The 19,886-nt window shown below is 48.3% G+C and overlaps 1 protein-coding gene across 4 annotated transcripts in view; it reads right to left on the bottom strand.

Annotated features, from left to right (window-relative positions):
• Positions 1-19,886, bottom strand: part of IP6K1 (inositol hexakisphosphate kinase 1) — a 78,110-nt gene extending 58,224 nt beyond the window's left edge. For 2 of the 4 annotated variants that reach the window (XM_062200892.1, XM_062200889.1), the window contains exon 1: positions 19,721-19,886. The gene's annotated coding sequence lies outside the window, so the exon portion shown is untranslated. Of the gene's footprint in view, positions 1-8,682; positions 8,802-19,560; positions 19,605-19,720 lie in introns of those variants that run through there. The other 2 variants (XM_062200890.1, XM_062200891.1) reach the window with 2 other exon arrangements.

Consider the following 19,886-nt stretch of genomic DNA (forward strand, 5'->3'; position numbering starts at 1 on the left):
CCACTGCACCATAATGTCGACCAATAAGTCTTTAAAAAAAAATGGTTAGCCGGCGCCGTGGCTCAACAGGCTAATCCTCCGCCTCGCGGCGCCGGCACACCGGGTTCTAGTCCCAGTCGGGGCACCGATCCTGTCCCGGTTGCCCCTCTTCCAGGCCAGCTCTCTGCTGTGGCCAGGGAGTGCAGTGGAGGATGGCCCAAGTGCTTGGGCTCTGCACCCCATGGGAGACCAGGATAAGCACCTGGCTCCTGCCATCGGAACAGCGCGGTGTGCCGGCCGCAGCGCGCTACCGCGGCGGCCATTGGAGGGTGAACCAACGGCAAAAGGAAGACCTTTCTCTCTGTCTCTCTCTCACTGTCCACTCTGCCTGTCAAAAATTTAAAAAAAAAAAAAAAAAATGGTTAAGGGGCCAGCACTGTGGCATAATGGGTAAAGTCTCTGCTTGCAGTGTTGGCATCCCATATGGGTCCCGGTTTGAGTTCTGGCTGCTACACTTTCAGTCCAGCTCTCTGCTGTAGCCTGGGGAAGCAGTACAAGATGGCCTGGGTCCTTGGGCCCCTTCACCCACGTGGGAGACCGGAGGAAGCTTTTGGCTTTGGATCGGCGAAGCTCCAACCATTGCGGCCAACTGGGGAGTGAGACAGTGGATGAAGAACTTCTCTATGTGTCTAACTCTGACTTTCAGATAAATAAATAAATCTTTACCAAAAAAAAAAAAAAAAAAAAGGCTGAGGGGCCGGCACTGTGGCATAGTGGGTAAAGCCACCCCCCCGCAGTGCCGGCATCCTAAATGGGCGCCGGTTCAAGTCCCAGCTGCTCCACTTCTGATCCAGCTCTCTGTTTAGGCTTGGGACAGCAGTGGAAGATAACCCAAGTCCTTGGGCCCCTGCACCCACATGGGAGACCCAGAAGAAGCTCCTGGATCCTGGCTTCAGATCGGCGCAGTTCTGGCCATTGCGGCTGATTGGGGAGTGAACCAGCGAATGGAAGACCTCTCTCTCTCTCTCTCTCTCTCTCTCTCTCTCTCTGCCTTCCCTTCTCTCTCTGTGTAACTTTCAAGTAATAAATAAATCTTTAAAAAAAAAAAAGTTGAAATGTTGAATTTTATCATGTATAGTTATCACAACAAAGTTCATTTACAATGGCATCAAAAAAATCAAATAACTTGGGATAAATACAACAAAATATGTGGGGACTGGCATTGTGGCATAGCAGGTAAAAGAAAGCCACAGCCTGTGATACTGGCATTTCATAGGGGCGCAGTTTCTTCAAGACCCGGCTACTCAACTTCCAATCCAGCTCACTGCTGATGGCCTGGGAAGGCAGTAGAAGGTAGTCTAAGTGCTTGAGCCCCTGGACCCATTTAAGAGACCCAGGTGAAGCTTCTGGATCCTGGCTTAGCTCTGGCTGTTATAAACACTCGGGGAGTAAACCAGTGAATGGAAGACCTCTCTGTCTCTCCCTTTCTCTGTAACTTTGCCTTTCAAATAAATAAAAAATAAATCTTTAAAAAAAAAAAAAAAAGGCAGGGCCGGTGGCATGGCACAGATCAATCCTCCGCCTGCAGTGCTGGCATCCCATATGGACGCCGGTTCTAGTCCCAGCTGCTCCTCTTCCAATCCAGCTCTCTGATTTGGCCTGGGAAAGCAGAAGATGGCCCAAGTGCTTGAGCCCCTGCACCCGTGTGGGAGACCAGGAAGAAGATCCTGGCTCCTGATCGGCGCAGCTACGGCTGTTGTGGCCATCTGGAGGGTGAACCAACAGAAGGAAGACCTTTCTCTCTGTCTCTTCCTCTGTAACTCTACCTCTCTTAAAAAAAAAAGGGGGGGGGGGATCTCATTACTCGAAAACAAAGCACGGAGAAACCAAAAATCTAAATAGAGAGATACAACATTTGTATAGAAGACTCAACACTGTTAAGATGTCATTGCTGGGGCCAGCGCTATGGTGAAGTGGGTGGAGCTGCTGCCAGCAGGGCCAGCATCCCATACGAATGCTGATTGAGGTCCCAGTTGCTCCACTTCCAGGCCAGCTCTCTGCTATGGCCTGGGAAGGCAGTGGAGGATGGCCCAAGTCCTTGGCCCCCCCACGCACACCCGGATGGGAGACCAGGAGGAAGCTCCTGGTTCCTGGCTTTGGATCGGCTTAGCTCCAGCTGTTACAGCCATCTGGGGAGTGAACCAGCAGATGGAAGACCTTTCTGTCTATGTCTCTGCCTCTGTCTGTAACTCTTTCAAATAAATAAGTCAATTTTAAAAAAAAATGTCATTTCTGCCCTAATCAACCTGCAGTTTCAATGAAATCCCAAACATAATGCCAGAGGGTATTTTTATACAAATCAACAAAACTAATTTTAAATTTTATATGGAAATACAAGGAACCTGGAATGGTTGAGTTACTCTTGATAAAGAGAAATAAAATTGGATTTACACTACTTTTCTTGTACACTTGCTATAAAGGTACAATAGTGAGGTACTAGCATGTAAACATACAGGAAGGACAGAGATTCCAGAAATAGGCCCATACCTATACAGTCAGTTCTTTCTTGACAAAAGCACCAAAGCAAAACAAAATTTGGTGGTTGTAATTTTTTTAACATCTTTCCTCCCAAAGGTAGAGCCCTGCTCTTTCCTTTGAATATGATTGAACTTAGTGAGTCACTTTCAACAAAAAGAATATGGCAGAATGGACAGTGTGGGACTTAGATATAAGGGGCTTCTTCCATTCTTCACTCTAGAGTAGGTAACCGTATGCCACAATCACACTCTGAGGGCCCTGTGCGGAGGCCTCTGTATTGAACGGAAGCCTTCTGCCACAACTGTGTGAGTTAAATCACCTTGGAAACAGATCCTTTAGCCCCAGGCAAGCCTTCACAGGACTACAAGAAACATCTTCAATCTAACTTCTTCAGAGACTGACTCAGAACCACTGGGGAAGCCACTCCTGAATTCCTAACCCTCAGAAATTAAGGTAATAAATGTTTGCTATTTTAAGCTACATTTTGGAGTAATTTGTTACACAGCAACAGATAATAAATACAAAAGTTTTTCAACAAATGTTGCTGGTACCACAATCACCAGATAATTATGTGGGAGGAAAAATAAGCCATAACCCCAATCTCACATAATACACAAAAAGTAATTCAATGTGGGTCAGACATCTATAAGCAAAAGCTAAAACTGTAAAACTTCTAAGTATGGAGCCAGTGCTGTGGCACAGTAGGTTAAGCCTCGGCCTGTGGCACTGGCATCCCATATGGGCACCAGTAAAATTTCCAGCTGTTCCACTTTCGATCTAGCTCCCTGCTAATGGCCTGGGAAAGTAGAAGACGGCCCAAGCACTTGGGCCCCCGCACCTACATGGGCAGCATCAAAGAAGCTCCTCGCTCCTCCTGGCTCTTGGCTCTAGACTGGCCTAGCTCCGGCCACTGCAACCACCTGCGAAGTGAACCAGTAGATGGAAGACCTGTCTCTGTCTCTCCTTCTCTCTTTAACTATACCTCTCAAATTAATAAAATAAAAATCTAAAAATAAACAAATAAATAAAATCTTAAAAACAGTTACAGCTTTTTTCTTTTTTTAAGATTTATTTGAAAGTTAGAGTTACACAGAGAGAGGAGAGGCAGAGAGAGAGAGAGGTCTTCCATCCACTGGTTCACTCCCCAGTTGGTCATACGACCAGAGCTGAGCCAATCTGAAGCCAGGAGCCTCCTCCGGGTCTCCCACGCGGGTGCAGGGGCCCAAGGACTTAGGCCATCTTCCACTGCTTTCCCAGGCCATAGCAGAGAACTGGTTTGGAAGTGGAGCAGCTGGGACTTGAACAGGTGCTCATATGGGATGTCAGCACTGCAGGCGGTGGCCTTACCCACTACACCTCAGCGCCAGCCCCTAGTTACAGCTTCGTATTAAAGTACACAAATAAGAGCAGGCATTTGGCCTAGTAGTTGGGACACTTGCATCCCACACTAGACTGTCTAGGTCTGATTCCCAGCTCTGGCTCCTGACACCAGCTTCCTGCTAACTACTGAAGACCCTGGGAGGCACCAGTGATGGTTCAAGTGATTGTGTTCCAGGAACCCTGCCTCTGCCTCAGCCTCAGCCTCAGGGAGGGATTTCCATTCGCTGGTTCACTCCCCAGTTGGCCACAATGGCTGGAGCAGAGCTGATCCAAAGCCAGGAGCCTGGAGCTTCCTCCGGGTCTTCCCAGGCAGGTGCAGGGGCCCAAGGACTTCAGCCATCCTCTACTGCTTTCCAGGCCACACAGACAGCTGGATTGGAAGCAAAGCATCCAGGACTCAAACCGGGGCCCATATGGGATGCCGGCACTGCAGGAGGTAGCTTTATCTGCTATGTCACAGTGATGGCCCCAGAAATAAATAACTCTTAAACAGGTAAGTTGGTATAAAAAAAATTGTTAACTCCATGTGTAAGAGATCTTCAAAGAATCTGTGCAAAATGTGTACTATAAAAAAGCTATGAATGGAGTTTTAAAATTTTTGCAACAAAATTAACTTTAAAAAAAATTTTTTGAAACAGATAATTCCCCTCTACTAGTTTAGCCTTCAAATCCCTGCAACACACAGGGGGCTAAAGCCAGGAACCAGGAACTCAATCTAGATCTCCCAAATAAGTGACAGGTACCCCAACTATCTGAGCCATCATCACTGTCTGCCTGAGTAGACATCAGCAAAAAGCTAGAATCAGGAACCAAAACTAAGAGCTGACCACAAGTACTCCAATGTGGGATACAGGTGTACTAACTGCTAGGCCAAGTGCCTACCCAAAACTCACCTTTTTTAAATTGCATTTTCCATGAACTTGTTAAATTTTAAAATTTATTTGAAAAGCAAGGTTACAGAGAGCCCATCTGCTGGTTCATTCCTCAAATGCTCTCAAAAGCCAGGGCTGTTCCAGGCCAAAGCCAATAGCCAGGAACCCAATCCAGGTCTCCCACCTGGGTAGCAAGAACCCAACTACTTGAGCTATCACTTGCTGCCTGGCACAGTGCACATAAACAGGAAGCTAGAATCGAGAGCAGAGCTTAGACTCAAACCCAGACACTCCTACAGAAGATGTGGATGTTCCAAGTGGCATTTTAATCACTACAACAAATGCCTGCCCCTCCACAAACTTACTGAAGTACTCTTTTTTTTTAATACAGTGAGAGAGAGAGACAGAGAGAAAGGTCTTTCTTCCATTGGTTCACATCACTCCCCAAATGGCTGCTACGGCCGGCACGCTGCACTGAACCGAAGCCAGGAGCCAGGTGCTTCCTCCTGGTCTCCCATGCGCATGCAGGGCCCAAGCACTTGGGCCATCTTCCACTGCCTTCCCAGGCCACAGCAGAGAGCTGGACTGGAAGAGGAGCAACCGGGACTAGAACCTGGCGCCCATATGGGACGCTGGTACCTCAGGCGGAGGATTAACCAAGTGCGCCACGGCGCTGGCCCTCTAAAGTACTCTTGTATATCTATCCTGTGACCCAACAATTTTACTCCCATCAAGAGAAATGAATGTTTATGCACACAAAAACATTAATACAAAAAATTTCATTGAGGCTTCACTAATAAAGCAAACACTGGAAACAGTCCAGATATCCATTAGCACAATAAATGAACTGAAGTGCTCATGCAATGAAAAACTACACAGCAATAAACTACAGATACAGACGTCAACATGGATACATTAAAAACATCAGGCTGTGTGAAAGGCAGCAAACACAATAATACATATAGTATGACTCCATTTATATTAAGTTTTAGAACATGCTAAACAAATCTGTGATTTAAAAAAAAAAAAAAATCAGAACGGGGGCCAGCACTGTGGCATAGAATGTTAGGCCACTGCTTGCAGTACATCCCATATGGATGCTGGTTTGAGTCCCAACTGCTCCACTTCTGATCCACCTCCCTGACAACATGCCTGGGAAAGACAGCAGAAGATGGCTCAAGTCCTTGGGCCTCTGGGAGACCCAGAGAAGCTTCTAGCTTCAGCCTGGTCCAGCCCGGGCCGTTGCAGCCATTTGGGGAATGTACCAGCAGATCGAAGACTCATATCTCTCTCTGCCTTCCAAATAAATAAATCTTTTTTAAAAAATTCAGAACAGAAGTTGTCCCTGACTAAAAACGCATTTTTTAAAAAATTTATTCATTTGAAGGCCGGCGCCGTGGCTTAACAGGCTAATCCTCCGCCTTGCGGCGCCAGCACACCGGGTTCTAGTCCCGGTCGGGGCGCCGGATTCTATCCTGGTTGCCCCTCTTCCAGGCCAGCTCTCTGCTATGGCCCGGGAAGGCAGTGGAGGATGGCCCAAGTCCTTAGGCCCTGCACCCACGTGGGAGACCAGGAGAAGCACCTGGCTCCTGGCTTCGGATCAGCAAGATGCGCCGGCTGCAGCAGGGTGAACCAACGGCAAAAAAAGGAAGACCTTTCTCTCTGTCTCTCTCTCACTATCCACTCTGCCTGTCCAAAAAAAAAAAAAAATTTTATTCATTTGCATTTTATTTGAAAGGCAGAGAGACAGAGTACCTCCATCCTCTGGCTTGCTTACTTCCCAAATACCCATAACAGCCACAACTGATCCAGGGCAAAGCTATGTACCCGGAACCTAGAACTCAATACAGGGCCCGGCACTGTGGCATAGCTGGTAAAGCCGCCACCCACAGTGCTGGCATCCAATATGGGCGCTGGTTCGAGTCCTGGCTGTTCCACTTCCGATCCAGCTCTCTGCTTAGGCCTGGGACAGCAGTGGAAGATAACCCAAGTCCTTGTGCCCCTGCACCCATGTGGGAGACCTGGAGGAAGCTCCTGGCTTCATATCGGTGTAGCTCTGGCTGTTGAGGCCAATTGGGGAGTGAACCAACAGATGGAAGACTGACTTTTTCTCTCTCTCTCTTTCTCTCTGCCTCTCCTATGTAACTTTCAAATAAATAAATAGAGAATGCTCACTTGCTCTCTCTCCCTGGCACTCAAATAAATTTTTAGAAAAATTTAAGAATTGGGCCGGTGCCGCGGCTCACTAGGCTAATCCTCTGCCTTGCGGCGCCGGCACACCGGGTTCTAGTCCCAGTCGGGGCACCGATCCTGTCCCGGTTGCCCCTCTTCCAGGCCAGCTCTCTGCTGTGGCCAGGGAGTACAGTGGAGGATGGCCCAAGTACTTGGGCCCCGCACCCCATGGGAGACCAGGAGAAGCACCTGGCTTCTGCCATCGGATCAGCGCGGTGCGCTGGCTGCAGCGCGCTACCGCGGCGGCCATTGGAGGGTGAACCAATGGCAAAAGGAAGACCTTTCTCTCTGTCTCTCTCTCACTGTCCACTCTGCCTGTAAAAAAAAAAAAAAAGAAGAAGAAGAAGAGGTAATACCAATTCTAAAAAAAAAAATTTAAGAATTGAAAAAAGTTAAAATCTGCACAGGGGCCAGCAATGTGGCACAGAAGTTTAAGCCATGGTCTGCAGCACCAGCATCCTATATGGGCACCAGGGTTTGCATCCCAGCTACTCCACTTCTGATCCAGCCCCCTGTGAATGCACCTAGGAAAGCAGAAGAAGATGGTCCAAGTACTTGGGCTCCTGTAACCACATGGGAGACCCAGAAGCAGCTTCTGGCTCCAGGCTTTGAATCAGCCCAGCTCTGGCCATTGTAGCTGTGTGAACCACTGCATGGAAGGTCTCGGTGGGTGTCTCTCTCTCTCTCTCTCTCTCTCTCTCTCTCTCTCTCTCTCTCTGCGTGTAACTCCTTCAAATAAATAAATCTTTAAAAAAATCCTATAGCAAGTAATAAGTTAATCACTTGACAATTTTTCATCTAACCAACTCTGTGAGGTAGGGAAAGTAGGTATCCTCAACTCAGTAATATGAAAAAGTAGTAGACACCAAAGTCTTGCTTAAGTCAGGTTCCACAGCTACAAAGTCATCAGAAGAGCAGCATTCACTTTCCTTGCCTGCTTCCTAGGAGAGCACCAACATCTGTCCTTTCAGTCCAGTCCGCAAAGCCAGCATCACTCAGTTACTCAGCTGCAAGGCTGAATGAGGTTAGTGCTCTCAGTAGTAACTGTGGGATCATTTGCTCATAGTTTGAAAAATGATGTAGGAGGGGCCGGTGCCATGGCTCACTTGGTTAATCCTCTGCCTGCAGTGCCAGTATCCCATATGCGCACCGGGTTCTAGTCCCGGTTGCTCCTCTTCCAGTCCAGCTCTCTGCTGTGGCCCGGGAAGGCAGTGGAAGATGGCCCAGATGCTTGGGCCCCTGCACCCACAAGGGAGACCAGGAGGAAGTGCCTGGTTCCAGGCTTCGGATCGGCATAGTGCCAGTCGTAGCGGCCATTTTGTGGGGGGGGTGAACCAACGGAAGGAAGACCTTTCTCTCTGTCTCTAACTCTGTCAAAAAAAAAAAAAAAAAAACTAGAATAAAAGGAGGTAGTGGAATAAAATTTTAAAAAAGAAAAAGAAAAATGATGTAGGAATCCAAAACCTTTCAGACAACAGAGACATCACCATTTCTGTGCTTTTTCACGATGTAAGGAAGTACAGGCATAGGGTATGAAGGAGAGAATGGTCAGGATAACCGAGTTTCAAAACTAGGCTCACATTTCACCCACCAAATATGCTTAAGAAAATCACTATAAAAAAGGTGTCTAGCCTAGCAGTTGAGATGGTGCTCAGGATGACTATGTCCCATACTGGAGTACCTGGGTTTGATGTCAGTTTCACTCCTCACTCTAATGCAGACTCTGGGAGGCAACGATGAAGACTCAAGTAATTGAGTTTCAATGGCAGGCGTCATGTCTGGCCTGGAAGACCGCAAACCCTGGAAAGGGCCCAACAGGCCAAGGAGATGGATGAGGAAGATAAGATTTTCAAACAAAAACAAAAAGAGCAGAAGAAACTCAGGCAGATAAAAGCAAAGGCCACAGGGAAGAGCCCCCTGGCCACAGGTGGAATTAGGCAATCTGGCAAAAGATAAAGCTATTCCTTGTGCCTGAAGTGATGATGACCCTTGATTCTACTCCTAAACATCTGTACTCCCTCCATAGCATCTTCTGCCAAACATAGCTAGAATGAAGTGTCATCTTGTGCAGTCTACTGGACATTTACAAGTAAACTTTTATTAAAGGGGGGAAAAAGTAATTGGGTTCCTGCCACCCATGTGGCAGCCACAGCCTAGCCTAGTCCCAGTCATTGTGGGTATAAAATGCCAAAGGGCAGTAAACCAGTAGATTAAGACCCCCCTCCTGACTCTCCCTCTCTCTCTGTAACATGTCATTCAAATAAATAAATCTTTAAAAACATAAATAAATAAAATGCCAGAACATACGAGGATAGCTCTGTCCCTCAAATAAATAAATTTGAGGCAGGCATTGTGATGAAGCAGGCAAGGCAAGTTCATCATTTAGAGGGTGGAAATCTGTGCTTAGGACCTAGGCTAGAGATCCAGCTCCACTTTGGATTCCAGCTCCTCACTGATGAGCACCCTGAAAAGCAGCAGGTGATGACTCAAGTAGTTGGGTCCCTGTCACTAACATGGGAGACCTGGACTGAGTTCCTGGCTTTTGACTTTGGCCTACTCCATCCCTGGCCATGGAGGCCATTTAGGGAGTGAACCTGTGGATGGGAGCTGTCTCTTTTTCAAATAAAATTTTTCTAATTAAAAATTCTGGGCTTAAACTAACATTGGAAGGCAAAGTCTATTTATGATATAGCAGGGGCAATGTACCAGCACTGGTACTTCCTAGCTGTGTAGCCTGAACATTTTTACACTTTTTTTTTAAGAAATGTTCATTACTATTTGAAAGAGTCCACAAAGAAATTTCCAATCTACAATTCACTCCCCAAATGCCCACAACAGCAGGGATGGGGTCAGGCTGCAGGCTGGAGCCCAGAACCCAATGTGGGTCTTTCATATAGGTGTTAGGAACCCAAGTACTTGAAATAACACCTGCTATTTCCCTAGATGTGCATCAGGAGGAAGTCAAAATCAGAAGCAGTCAGGATCTGAACCCAGGCACTCTGATATGGAATGCAGGCAGATAGGCAAACTCAAAAACGCAGACTCCATGCATAAAGATTGGCTGCAAATTAGGATTCTGCTTACGTGAAACTCTAAACAATGTAAAATTTAATCTACAGTGAAAGAAAGATCATGGCTGTGCCCAAGGAAACAGGCTGTGGCTGACTGGAAAGGGAAATAAGAGAACCTTCTGTGATGGATTAAGATGTTTTCACTGTTGGCTGGTGCTGTGGCATAGCGGGTAAGGCCACCACCTGAAGTGCCGGCATCCCATATGGGAGCTGGTTTAAGTCCCGGCTGCTACACTTCCGGTCCACCTCTGCTGTGGCCTGGGAAAGCAGTAGAACATGGCCCAAGTCCTTGGGCCCCTGTACCCACAAGGGAGGCGCAGAAGCAGCTCCAGGCTCCTGGCTTTGGATCAGCGAAGCTCTATCCGTTGCAACCAGGGGACGAAGACCTCTCTCCCTCTACCTTCTGCCTCTCTGTAAATCTGCCTTTCAAATAAATAAATAAATCTTTTAAAAAAATGTTTTCACTGAAGTATTTACATGCATACATATTTGTCAAAACCGATTTAACTACATGAATACTTAAAACGGATACATAATGCTGTGTGGAAAGTATGCCTTGATCCAGCTGAAAAGTTAATCTAATACAATGACACAGCTTAGACGTCAAAGAGTAGACACTGGGGGCGGGTGTTTAGGCACAGTAAGTTAAGCTGCCACTTGAGACACCCACATTCCATACTGGAGTGCCTGAGATGGCATACCACCTTGGCTTCCATTCTAGCTTCCTAATGCACCTGAGAGGCAGCAAATGATGGCCTAAGTACTTGGGTCTCTCCTCCCATATGGGAGACCCAGATGGGGCTCCTGGCTCTGACCTGCCCCAACCCGGGCTGTTACAGGCATTTGGAGATCTGATAATAAAACAACTAGCTTGAACTAAGCCACAGAGATTCCTAAGCACCCCTAAGCCCTAAACAACCATCATACAGAATTACCCATTCTGGTTATTTCACATCATGGACTCACATAAATGTGGACTTTGTCTGGCTCCTTCCACATGTGTATTTTAAGGTTCACTCATGCTATACCACGCCATCACTACTTCAATGCTTTTTATTGCAGAATAATGGTCCGCTTTATGTATATACTATATTTTATCTATTCAGCTAATGGACACGTGATTGCTTCTCCCTTTGCTAATGAATAATGCTGCTAATAAACATTTAAAAAACAACTTTAGTGTGAACATGTTTTCACTTCTCCTGGGTAAATACCTAGGAGAGGAACTGCTGGGACACATCTCCTGCTGCTATTTAACCATTGAAAGAATTATCAAAGTGTTTTATAAAGTGGGTGTACCATTTTACATCACCCCAACAATGTATGAGAGCTCCAGTTTCACCACATCCCCATCAACATTTGTCATTCTCTTTCTGATTACATAATAAGCCATTTAATAACTGTTCGTTCAATCATAATACATTCAGAGTTTTATAGACTTCAGGCACTTTTACTCATTGACATTAAATTTTAGACTTAAAAAATGTTCAGACCCAGACCTGCTCCCATGTCCTCTTTTTATATAATTACGGCAGAGGAATAAATGAGCTAAAGCCACAAATAAGCTTTAAAAAAAAAGACGACGACGACTTATTTATTTGAAAGGCAGAGTTACAGACAGAGAGAAACAGAGATTTTCCATCTGCTACTTCACTCCCCAGATGGCTCAATGGCTGTGGCTGGGCCAGGTTGAAGCCAGGAGCTACATCCAGGTTTCTCACATGGGCGGCAGAGGCCAAATACTTGGGCCATCTTCTGCTGCTTTCCCCAGGGATTTGGGATAGAAGTGGAGCAACCAGGACACAAACCGGTGCCCATATGGGATGGCAGCATCACAGGCAGCAGCCTTACTCACTATGCCACAACAGCGGCCCCCACAAGTAAGACTTTTACAGAACAGATCAGATGTCGAGTTTCTAAGTACTCAACAAAAAGTCCCTAATGGAGATTCAGCACTGAAGTGAACGTGTGTTCCCAATAAAATTCACTTTTTTATGCCTCCTACATAAATCTAACTGCAAACCATAGCAGGAAATATGAAAGTCTTGATCTGTATCATCTTTCATAAAAGAGTAAAGATATTTTATATTTTCCCACTCAGAATCTATTGTTCAAATCCTGATATAGAAAAGGGAATTTGGGATTGGTAGTGTGGCACAGGTTAAGCTGCCGCCTACAATGCCAGCATACCTTAGGAACACAGGGGTGAGTCCTGGTTGCTCTACTTCCAATCCAGCTCTCTGGTAATGCGCCTGGGAAAAGCAGTGGAGAATGGGAATGGACTAAGGACTTGGGTCCTTGCCATCCACATGGGAGACCCAGATGAAGCTCCTGGCATCTGGCTTTGGCCTGGCCCCACCTCAGTCACTGTGGCCACTTGGGGAGCGAACCAGTGGATGGAAGATCTCGATATCTCTCTAACTCTACCTTTCAAGGAAGGACGGATGGACAGAGAGACAGAGGGACGGGAGGGAGGGAGGGAGGGAGGGAGGGAAAGAAAGAGAAAAAAGAAGGAAGGAAGAAACAAAGAGGGGCCAGCGCTGTGGAATAGTGGATAAAGCCACTGCCTGCATTGCCAGCATCCCATATGGAAGCCATTTTGAGTCCCAGCTGCTCCTCTTCTGATCCAGCTCTCTGCTATGGCCTGGGAAAGCAGTGGAAGATGGCTCAAGTCCTTGGGCTCCTGCACGCACGTGGGAGACTCGGAAAAATCTCTGCCTTCGGATTGGCTCAACACCAGCCACTGAGGCCATTTGTGGAGTGAACCAGCAGATGAAAGACCTTTCTGTGTGTCTCTGTCTCTGTCTCTGCCTCTAATTCCACCTTTCAAATAAAAAACTAAATGTTTAAAAAAAAAAAAAAAAGGGAAGAGAGGAAGGGAGGGAAGAAAAGTTGTAATTAAAAGTAGTACAGGGGCCGGCGCCGTGGCTCAATAGGCTAATCCTCCGCCTGCGGCGCCGGCACACCAGGTTCTAGTCCCGGTCAGGGCGCCGGATTCTGTCCCGGCTGCCCCTCTTCCAGGCCAGCTCTCTGCTGTGTCCCGGGAGTGCAGTGGAGGATGGCCCAAGTGCTTAGGCCCTGCACCCCATGGGAGACCAAGAAAAGCACCTGGCTCCTGCCTTCGGATCAGGGTGGTGCGCCAGCCACAGCACCCCAGCCGCGGCAGCCATTGGAGGGTGAACCAACGGCAAAAGGAAGACCTTTCTCTCTCTCTCTCTCTCACTGTCCACTCTGTCAAAAATAAAAAAATTAAAATTAAAAAAAAAAAAGTAGTACAGGGGTCTGCGCTGTGGGTTAGTGGGTGGGGCCACTGTCTGCAGTGCCAGCATCCCATATGGGCTCTGGTTCAAGTCCCAGCTGCTCCACTTCTGATCCAGCTCTCTGCTATGGCCTGGGAAAGCAGAGGAAGATAGCTCAAGTCTTTGGGCCCCTCCACCCACGTGGGAGACCTGGAAGAAGCTCCTGGTTTCAGATCAGCAGATCAGCACAGCTCCAGTCGTTGCAGCCATCTGGGGAGTGAACAATCAGATGGAAGACCTCTTTTTCTTTCTCTCTCTTCCCTCCTCTAACTCTGCCTTTCAAATAAATAAATCTTGAAAAATACACACACAGAGAAGTAGTACAAAAGCACACATCCAGTGTAATACAAAATGTCTGACTGCTTCTTGCCCAAAGCCAGACACTACATTTTGCAGTCTTTCTCCAGCTTCGCTCATCATCTGAAGTGTCAGGGTACCACTGGGATGACAGACAACAAACACTACTACTTACTTATAGGAAGACCTATCTCTCTCTCTCCTCCTCTCTCCGTGTAACTCTTTCAAATAAATAAATAAATCTTAAAAAAAAAAAAAAAAGTCGGCCGGCGCCATGGCTTAACCGGCTAATCCTCCGCCCTCCGCCTTGCGGCGCCAGCACACCGGGTTCTAGTCCCGGTCGGGGCGCCGGATTCTATCCCGGTTGCCCCTCTTCCAGGCCAGCTCTCTGCTATGGCCCAGGAAGGCAGTGGAGGATGACCCAAGTCCTTGGGCCCTGCACCCGCATGGGAGACCAGGAGAAGCACCTGGCTCCTGGCTTCGGATCAGCGAGATGCGCCGGCCACAGCGGCCACTGGAGGGTGAAGCAACGGCAAAAAGGAAGACCTTTCTCTCTGTCTCTCTCTCTCACTATCCACTCTGCCTGAAGTAGGAAAAAAAAAAAGTCTTTTGTGAAAAGACGTTAGGTCTGACAAGATCAAAAAAAATTTTTTTTTTTTAATTTGGGATCTAATGTCATCTTACTTGAAAGGCAGAGAGACACAGACTGTGAGAGAGCACTTCTTTCTGCTGGTTCAATCCCCAAATGCCCAAAGTCCCAAGGCTCAGAAAGGCTGAAGCCAAGAGCAAAGCACTCCATCTGGGTCACCCACATGGATGGCAGTGACCCATGTATTTGAACATTCATTTGATGCCTCCGAGAGTGTGCATTAGCAAGAAGCCTAACTAGAAGCAGAGGAGCCAGGACTTGAGAGCCTAGTTACAAGTATCTCAAGCAGTGCCTTAATCATTAAGCCAAACACCTGCCACCACTATATATGTATATATATATATATTCTTTTTTTTAAGGTTTATTTATTTATTTATTTAAAAAGCAGAGCTACACAGAGAGAAGGAGAGGTAGAGAGAGGGGTCTTCCATCCGCTGGTTCACTCCCAAAACGTCCGGAGCTGCACCGACCCGAAGCCAGGAGCTTCTTCCGGGTCTCCCACATGTGTGCAGGAGCTCAAGGACTTGGGCCATTTTCTACTGCTTTCCACGCCATAGCAGAGAGCTGGATCGGAAGTGGAGTAACCAGGACTCAAAATGGTGCCCATATGGGTTGCAGGCACTGCAGGCGGCAGCTTTACCCACTACACCACAGTGCCAGCCCCTATATTCTTTTATTCTTAAAAGAAAAAATACTATTTTTTGTTCAAGGGCAATATTGCTACTGCAGCTCAGAGGGAGCAGAATATCCCCAGGAGCTCAAGTATTCTAGGGGCGTTTCATAAAGAAGTATGAACTAAACCGGACTGTGGAGGAGGAAGTGAAGGAGAAGGAGGCAAAGGACACTGAATTCAGCTGGCAAGAGGAACTGTGCCAAGAAATAATAAGAGGAGCCAGTGCTGTGGCTTAGCAGGTAAGGCCGCCACCCACAAGTGCCAACATCCCATTTCAACATCCCAGTTCAAGTCCCGGCTGCTCCACTTCCTATCCAGTTCAGATCCCGCACCCATATGGAGACCCAGAGGAAGCTCCTGGCTCCCGGCTTCAGATTGAATCAGCCCAGCTCTGGCTGTTGCGGCCATTTGACGAGTGAACCAGTGGATGGAAGACTTTCTCTCTCTGCCTCTGTTTAACTTTGCCTTTCAAACAAATAATGTAAATATATTTTTTTAAAAAAGAAACAACACATCCAGAATATTTTAAAAACCATTTATTAGTAGGGACTAATAAAACCCTGGGGAGGCAGGCTGGGTCCAGCTGGGCAGTAGTTCCTTGAATGCCACATCGGAACACAGATCTCACCCCATAAGCCTGAAACAGCTGATTCAAGATAGGATCTCCAGTCTGTGAAATGTGTTTACTGTCATTCTTTTTTTTTTTTTTTAAGATTTATTTATTCAAAGAGTTACACAGAGAGAGAGAGGTCTTCTATCCGATGGTTCACTCCCCAATTGGCCACAATGGCCGGAGCTGCACCGACCCGAAGCCAGGGGCCAGGAGCTTCCTCCAGGTCCCCCACACGGGTGCATGGGCCCAAGGATTTGGGCCATCCTCTACTGCTTTCCCAGACCACAGCAGAGAGCTGGGTCAGAAGTAGAGCAGACGGGACTAGAACCTGCACCCATATGGGATGCCGGCACTTCAGGCCAGGGCGTTAACCTGCTGTGCCACAATGCTAGCCCCTACGGTCATTCTTTAAAATAAGATTTATTTATTTATTTATTCATTCATTCATGTTAGCTAGAGAGAGGAAGAGTCACAGACAGAAAGAGATCTCCTATCTGCTGGTTCACTGCCCAAATGACCACAACAGCCAGGGCTGAGCCAGGAACTTCATCCCAGTCTTTCATGTGGGTGACAGGAGCCTAAGCATTAGGGTCATCTTCCACTGCTTTCCCTAGGCAATTAGCAGGGAGCTGGATCAGAAGTACAACAACCAGGACATGAAACAGTGGCCATATGTGATGCCAACGTCCAAGGCAGTATCTTTACCCTGCTAATGCTGGCACCACCCATAGTTATTAAAAATGTTAGTTTACAGATGAATGGAGGGTCCACTACTGTAACAGTCCACTACTGTAACATTCACTTCAGCACTATTAGCCTCCTCCGGGTAATAACTATGTTGAATGAAGCATCATCCGCTACTCGTAAATATTCACGAGGTATTAAAGCATTAAACAAAAGCAATAAAAGTTCTTGGATTTTTTTTTAAAGATTTATTTATTTATTAGAAAGGCAGAGTTACAGAGAGGCAGAGCAGAAAGTGAGAGGTTTACACCTGCTGGTTCACTCCCCAAATGGCCACAATAGCAGGAGCTGTGCTAATAGCTTCTTCCAGGTCTCCCACACAGGTGCAAGGGTCCAAGGACTTGAGCCATCTTCCTCTGCTTTCCCAGGCCATAGCAGAGAGCTGGATTGGCAGAGGAGCAGCCGGGACTCAAACCAGCACCCATACGGGATGCCGACGCTGCGTGCAGAGGCTTTATTTGCTACAGCACAGTGCCGGTCCCCAGCTCTTGGATATTCTAATGGCTTCCTTGGTTCAGAAGCTCTACCACAGGATAAAACCATGGATGAAATTTTTTTTCACTTTTTTTTTTCCCATCTACTTGAAAGGCATAGTGAGAGTGAGCAGTTTACCTATCAAAAGCCCACCAACAGCCAGGACTGGGCCAGGCCAAAGCTAGGAGCCCAGAACTCCATCCTGGTCTTTTTTTTTTTTTAAGATATATCTTTCTTTATTTGAAAAACAGAATTACAGAGAGAGAGAGGAAAGGCAGAGAGGTCTTCCATCCGCTGGTTCACTCCCCAAATGGCTGCAATGGCCGGAGCTGCGCTGATCCAAAGTCAGGAGCCAGGAGCCTCTTCTGGGTCTCCTACATGGGTGCAAGTGCCCAAGCACTTGGGCCATCTTCTACTGCTTTCCCAGGCCATAGCAGAGAGCTGGATTGGAAGTGGAGCAGCCAGGACTAGAACTGACGCCCATGTGGGATGCAGGCTGGGGCTTTTTAACCTGCTGTGCCATAGCGCCAGCCCCCATCCAGGTCTCTTACACAGGCCCAGCACTTGAGTCATCACCCACTGCCTTCCAGGATGCATTATCAAGAACTTGATTGAAGGCAGAGCAACAGACTCTAATGGGCACTCTGACGGTGGATGCTGGCATCTCAAGTAGTGGCCTAACTGGAGCACTACGCCAGCCCCCTTAGCTGGGCTTTAATAGATTCTTGTGAACCTCCTAAAATAAAAGTCCGTGTTGGGGTAGGTGTTATGGCACAGCAAGTTAAGCTACACTTGGGACACCTGCATATTCTACCGCAGTGCCAGCTAGGAGCTCCAGCTACCCCACTTCCTACTCAGCTTCCTACACCTGCATCTTCGGCAGCAGCACAATGTGTCTCAAGTGCTTGCAGGTGAGTTCCAGGCTCCCGGCTGTTGCAGGGCATTTGGGGAGGGAATCAGTGGATGGAAGATATCCCACCTGCAATGACAGCATGCCAAAATCAAACACCAGTTCCTGTCTAGGCCGTTCGGCTTTGGATCCACTCCCTACTAATGTGCCTTGAGAAAGCAGAAGATGACCGGGGTACTTACACTCTTGTCACCCACGCAGGATACCTGCCTGGATCTCCCCTAGCCATGTGTCCATTTGGGAAGTGAACCAGCAGATGGAACAGATCTCTCCCCTCCCCACCCCACCCCACCCCCATCAAATCAACCAATAAAAAGGTATCTCTGTCAACTGTCTTTCAAGCACATGAAAATCAACTTTTTAAAAAGTTCTTAAAAAATCATTAAAGAGTCAGAAAATGGCCCTGAAGGAAGTCAATGAAATAAAGAAAGAAAATAAATCTTAAAAGAAAAAGGGGGGGGGGGGCGGCACTGTGGAGCAGAGGGTTAAAGCCCTGGCCTGAAGCGCCAGCATCCCATATGGGCGCCGGTTCTAGTCTCAGCTGCTCCTCTTTAATCCAGCTCTCTGCTATGGCCTGGGATAGCAGTGGAAGATGGCCCAAGTCCTTGGGCCCCTGCACCCGCGTGGGAGACCTGGAAGAAGCTCCTGGCTTTGGATCGGCGCAGAGCCAGCTGCTGTGGCCATCTGGGGAGTGAACCATCGGATGAAAGACCTCTCTCTGTTTCTACCTCGTTCTGTAACTGTATCTTTCAAATAAATAAAATAAAAATGAAAGAGGGAAAGAGGGAGGGAGGGAGGGAGGCAGGCAGGCAGGCTCAACTTTTCCCTCTTCCAAGTACAGTATCAGAACAGCAACAAGCTGCCAGCCTCCTCCGGTTTCACCACCTACTTTTCAAGAAAAGTTTGTACTGGCCAGGAAGCTGGTTTCTTTCAAAACCGAACTATCAGAGGGGACAAGATCCCACCAGAAATGCACAAAGTATTGTTGCCTGACTTCTCAGTGGTCTCATGCAGGCCTTGTCGGAGCACACACAAGAGGTCCGTGCAGGGAAGCCAAGTGGCCAAAGGCAGAAAAGTGCGTTTTGGAAAAGTCAGAACTCCTCCTAGACACACACACTCTGCCCTGAATCTCCAACCCTCGCGCCTCCCAGGAATGGTGCCTGGCTGTTTTCATTGCGCAGAAAACACTCAGTACTACTAAAAGTTAACCCGCCAGTTCAAGACCGCCCACAAGTTTCATTTTTCCAATTCTAACACATTTATTTTTCCAAATCGAACACTCCTGTATTTCCTTTGTCTCATCAAACTGGCACAATCTCTCCTCAGACAGGTAAAATACTGACTTGCTCCTAAAGCACACAGTCCAAAAAGCGGACGTCGAGAACCAAAGAAATCATGTCCAAAATAAAATTCGGGCATTTAACTAGGCCCCTAGAAAGGAAACAAACGGGGAGCTCCAAGCAGCACGTGAGGCTCCCGGGGCGTCTCGGGAAGGAGGCAGAGGGTCTTGGCCCTGCCCGAGTCCCAGGACCGCCACACCGGCCTGCCCGGCTCGCGGGCGCCTCGGCGTTCCGTCTACGATTAATTCAAGCGGAGTGAACATCACCGCAAGAGCGATACCTAGAAGAGGTACGCGTCTGTCCCACCCAGAACCGACGCTACGCTCCGGAGAGCATCACGCTGGCACTGGATACGCCTCAGGGCTGCGGCTCAGCGGAGCCCCGGGCTTCCCGCAGAGAGCTGGTTTCCCGCTATCCCGCCGGCTGGCCCCGGAGCGCCCGGCTCTCCGACCTCCACCCCGGCTGTCCTCCCGGCCTCGGCGCCAGCACCTGAGCAGCTCGGCAGACGGCCAGTCCGGACGCTCGAACGGCGCTGCAGGGATGCTCTGCCGAAGCCCCCGCCACACGCGCGCCCGCTCCAATCCCGCGCCGGCCGCCACCCTCCCCGCGGGCGTCAGGCTGGTCTTTCGGCCCGGCTCCTGTCACTCACCGGCCCGGCCCGGACAGCAGACGCCCGCGGCTCCCGACGGGAGCTGGGGCCCCCGGGCCTCCAGGTTTCGGCCCGCCCCCTGGCAGGCAGCACAGGCGGCTGAGCCCCGCAGCAGCGGCCCAAACCGGCCGCTCGGTCCAGCTCCCGGCGCTGCCCACTGGGTACG

Source organism: Lepus europaeus, chromosome 9 (assembly GCF_033115175.1).
Source record: "Lepus europaeus isolate LE1 chromosome 9, mLepTim1.pri, whole genome shotgun sequence".
Taxonomy (NCBI): domain Eukaryota; kingdom Metazoa; phylum Chordata; class Mammalia; order Lagomorpha; family Leporidae; genus Lepus; species Lepus europaeus.